Below are 4,934 nucleotides of genomic sequence, written 5' to 3'. Positions count from 1 at the left end.
AGTTTAGTAATCATGTAGATGCAAAAACAAATTCAGTCAGCTGTTGACTAGTTACGACTCTTGAGTTCTTTCATCATGTCAATTGATTGTAGAGTGTATCAACATGGTCAACAGTAGGTGGCAAAGAGATCTAATCGAGAGAGATATCAAAAACAGGTTATTTTATTAAGAACGCCACAATTATTGTCTCAACATGTGTAGGTTTCAAACAGAGAATATTCGTTAGGAACAGGACATCTGTCTGAATCGTCTAATTGAATTAGTTTGCTGTTAATTAGAGCCATCCTACTGTGCGCTGTGATTGACTAAGTCACCAACTATGAAGAATCGGAACATATATAAAGCTTTACATTTAAACACATCACAATAGTTGAATTTCTCAGTTTCAAGGACAATGAAGACCTTTTTCGCATTTGCAGTCGTTGTTGTAGCAAGCCAAGGTGAGTGTTTTAAATGGCCAGGCCTTCTTACTATCCACTTCTCAGCAGATACGATGGTCGTGGCTAAGGCGCAGCAATATAATATTTACGGAAATCCAATTATCTGCATTCACTCTTTTTCTGATGTGTTCGAATCTAAACATATTTACATTAATCATTTTTTGACTAAAGTTGACGCGTTGACGTTTTATATTGACATGTTTTCAGCTATGGCACTGTCGATACAGGATGGAAATGATGTGTGCGCTGATTGCATCGCTTTCATTACTGATCGCCAGGAGATGGAACTCGAATCGATTGTACGTAAATAATACCGACTATATCCCATTATAGTTCGTAAAGATTGTGTTATTTCTAAATGTCCACACTTACATATACATACATGTTTAGAACATTATCTTTTTAATGATACACTAATGGTTTATACCCCTACCCTCAATATAATACATAAAGTAATGGGACCTGTCAACCAAGTGTTCAGTTTCGGAATCTACATCTGAATTTTCCAATTTCCCAAAATAAATGGCATCTGTCCAGTCGTTGGTAGAATATTGTACTGAACCCTACTCTCATATTTTTATCACTATTCTATCTACTACACATAGATCTATTACTACATATAATTAAAAATAAGTCTACCCCTCAACATAAGGATGTAAACATGTCACAAATACACTCATGTCTCTTCTCCAGATCTATTGTACTGAGTTTTTATATAACATGTGTTTCAGGAGGAACAGGAAGCCAAAATGAACAACGTCTGTTTACAATGGAACCCAGCAAGGTGGAAGAGGTGAGATAAATAATAGTTCTCAATAGTAAACAAACGGATTTCATAAACAACAAGATCAAACGTTTCATTGCAAAGAGCAATGTACTGAATATATCACAAGGTAGATAATTAAAAAGGAACAATAATATATATTCATTGCAAACTGTGTGGATCCTTAACTCTGTTAATTAGATAAACTAATATTTATGTGGTATTAACAAGATAGATAATTAAAAAGGAACAATAATCTATATTCATTGCAAACTGTGTTGATCCTTAAAAACATTGTAAAAACGCGTATTTGCAGTGTAAGACAAAAGTGCAGAACATATGCCAGAAGAAGAAGGACAAAGTCAACAGTCAGGTAACTGTTAACTTTTACATCATCCGAAATCCTGCTCCAATCAATGGACTAATCATGAAGCACAAGATTGCGTCAGCTTACATTTGCATATACTGACATCATGAAAAAGGTGATTGATGCAAAAAGTTCAGGAATGTACCAATCAGATGGAAGGAGATGGAAAACTCTATATCAGCATTTGAGCTTACATTTCCTTTATCAGAATAATAACCTTTACTATGTTTTCACTGAGTTACACGAAATGATGAGGATTGGACTATGATTTTACCCTTTAACTCTATATTTATTATTGTACACTGCGAGTAAGTAAAAAGATTGGGTTTTACAACATATCATGTAATTGTGTTCACCTTCACAGAGCCCTGAAGCCATCTGTAAAGCCACCAAGTACTGTCCGTCGCTTGATACCGCCAACATGAACACACCTACAAACAAGGCAAGATTAAAACCTAGTACTAGTCCTCTAGTCAACAGGTTTAGTGAGTATAACTCATCAAACTTACTCACAATCAAATGAATGTCTTAACGTGTTCATGATTTGTACAATTTATTTGGTTCGAAAGTAGGTTCGTCTTTCGTCACACTTATTGTGCTGCAATATTATTGTTACATTGGTTACAAACGAAAGTTTAAAAACTGTAGGCATAATGATGCATTCAATTTGTCATTTCATGTTTCGTAGGTTCAAGGGAGAGGGCGATGCAAAGACTGCAAGAACTTTCTCAAAGATGTCAAAGAAAGGCAAATGGACACTGTTGTGAGTGACAAATATTGAAAAGGTTTATCACTCCTATGTTGGCCTGGCACATTTGCGTTATTTCCCCAAATACATAAAATATGTACAATCTTGTTTTAAGTTAAATTAACAAATCGTACACGTTGATGTAATGCAATCATAAAATCATGACTACGTGTAGTTAAAAACTTTTCTTTTACAGGCCTCTGTAAATGAACTGATCGAAACCATGTTCTGTGAAAAGCTCAGCGAAGACCGCCAGGAACAGGTGTGTATATAGTTATCCAATCATTGTTCAGTTTTCTGATTATGATATAAATTCAGTAGTTCTTTCCTTATTGTAGTCCTAGACAATCCATGTGTTTGACACCATGAGTATCGGATACAATGACGTGCACAATCCAAGTCAGCTAGCCTGACCATCTGATCCCGTAGGTCGCCCCTCATATTGTGTTACAGTTAATTTCATAATCAGTCATGATATATATTCTTATATCATTATATAATGTATGTATGTATACAATTTCACATTCATCTAATTATGTTTGAGCATTCTGTGTACTCTGTTTCAGTGTGCTGACTTTCTAGATGCAGCAATCGAAATGGAAATCGAGCTACTAGATTTGGTGGTAAGTAAATGTTGGATGTATAAGTGAGATACTCATTGTTTTGATATATACATAAACTTACACTTTACAGACATATATGTCGATTTCTTTACACATATCCATTAAGGACACTTATCAATATGTATGATCGGAATGAAGTATGAACACCTGGATAGTTAGAGTTTAAAGACTACTGTTTATTTAATTAAAAATATGTAAATGAATGGAACACTTTTTTATTACAGAATGTTAAAACGTCATGCAACCGACTTGGTATGTGTGGTGCCAACTAGTTGTAAGGTGAGTTGTATTGAACGTGATATAGGCGAGGTAAGGTGAAGTGAGGCGGGATGAGTTTTAACATCGCGTTCAAGATTATTGCACTCCATGTGGCGGCTTGTTCTTGTCCGGACTTTATAGTGCTTGCTCACTGAGGTGCCATGTCGCAGATTCACATTGAAACCCACTCTGACACATTGTACTCAGACACCGAGCCGGCCAGTGCTTGTTGATGGTTGATGTTGCGCTAAAGCACACACGGGTGCTTTTGAACATTGCTACTCTCCTTTTACAAATTGAAATTATGTACTGTTTCGTGTTGGTTCCCAAATTGAAAAAGTATGTTAATCCAAAAATCTAAATGTAAAAGAACTTCGTGTTGAACCAACAAACAACCAGCATGTTGTATACAATCAACAAATGAATTACAAAAATTAACTACGTTTACAAATCAGGACAAATTACTCCACAATAATTACAATGGCGCCTCGGGCAGACGCCCTGTCCAATACACCACGGAGGTTTTCCTTCTGTCTACGCAATAGTTACAGCGCTGTCTGAGGAACAAGTTTTGGTTGGAACTATTGACTGTTTGTTTCGTTTACTTCAACGCCACAATCAGCACTATTCCAGCTATATGAAGGCCTGTCTGAACCAGACACGCAATTAGCCAAATTACCGAGCCTGGCCACTCGGCCCATTAAGTTGCCTCTAACGACCAGCATAGGTTGATTGGGAGAAATACTTACTCTGGACCAACTGTCTTCTGCTCACCGGACGGATGCTCTGTCCACTTTCCTGATGACTAGTCATGATATGAAATATTCTTACATTATTACACATGACACGGTTAACTTCAGTGTGTATTTTTGGTATTGCAGATGCTGACAATGCTGCCTCTCGATCCTTCATCGCCCACGAACAACTTCACCTGTAAAACATTGTCAATAAAACTTTGCATTTGACCAGAGTACTGTTGTTGCTTGGACGTTTATGTGAGATTTGGAGATCATTTGTTGAACCTGTGTCATATAATAGGCACGTGGAAATTATTTAGCAATCGAATCCTAGTGGAACGCCATAATTTATCACACCATACACAACATAGAATCTCGACAGTCAAGAACGCAAAGAAATTGGTCCAGGCTGGTCAACTGATGATCAAATGAAACTACTTTAACACGTTTTTCTATTATCGTTCTATTTTGAGGATAGAGGAAGTGAGTTGGGTTTGGTTTGTCCAAGGAACGCAACTCTGCACAGCAAATAGCGGCACCTCAGACGACTGAACCAATCGCATCCTCATACTTGAGGATAGACCATTATGCGGTGAACTAAATACCCAGAACCAGACATTATACGATTAAAGGAGGAGACACATGTATACAGGATCAAGACAAATGAACATGATAAGTTGTCACCAGTTAATTCCTGAAACAAATTGAAATAAAACAGTTATTGGCAAATGAACCCATTACGATTACTATTTTCAACAGATATCCTAAGAAGATAAACAGAACGAAGCTATCGCTTGTACAGCAAAGAGTGACTGAGTTTAGGTTAACGCCTCTTTGAACAGTATGTCAGTTTCATCAGCACTCGTGACGGGTGATATAATGCTATGACACACATGGGTGCTCTTGAATATTGATACTCTCTTTTGATTAATTGAAATTATATTCACTGCTCCACGGCTCAGTCATATATATCCGCTTCACACACGGGCACTTTACCG

At 36.9% G+C, this 4,934-nt stretch overlaps 1 pseudogene; it reads left to right on the top strand.

The window, feature by feature from the left end:
* The first annotated feature begins 394 nt into the window (after positions 1-394).
* On the top strand, positions 395-3,213 carry LOC139469507 (prosaposin-like; annotated as a pseudogene).
* The last annotated feature ends 1,721 nt before the right edge of the window (positions 3,214-4,934 follow it).

This window comes from Haliotis cracherodii, unplaced genomic scaffold (genome assembly GCF_022045235.1).
Source record: "Haliotis cracherodii isolate W230 unplaced genomic scaffold, xgHalCrac1.p SCAF_2, whole genome shotgun sequence".
NCBI lineage: Eukaryota > Metazoa > Mollusca > Gastropoda > Lepetellida > Haliotidae > Haliotis > Haliotis cracherodii.
The sequence above is the reverse complement of the archived record's forward strand: the minus strand, read 5'-3'. Positions and strand labels throughout refer to the sequence as shown.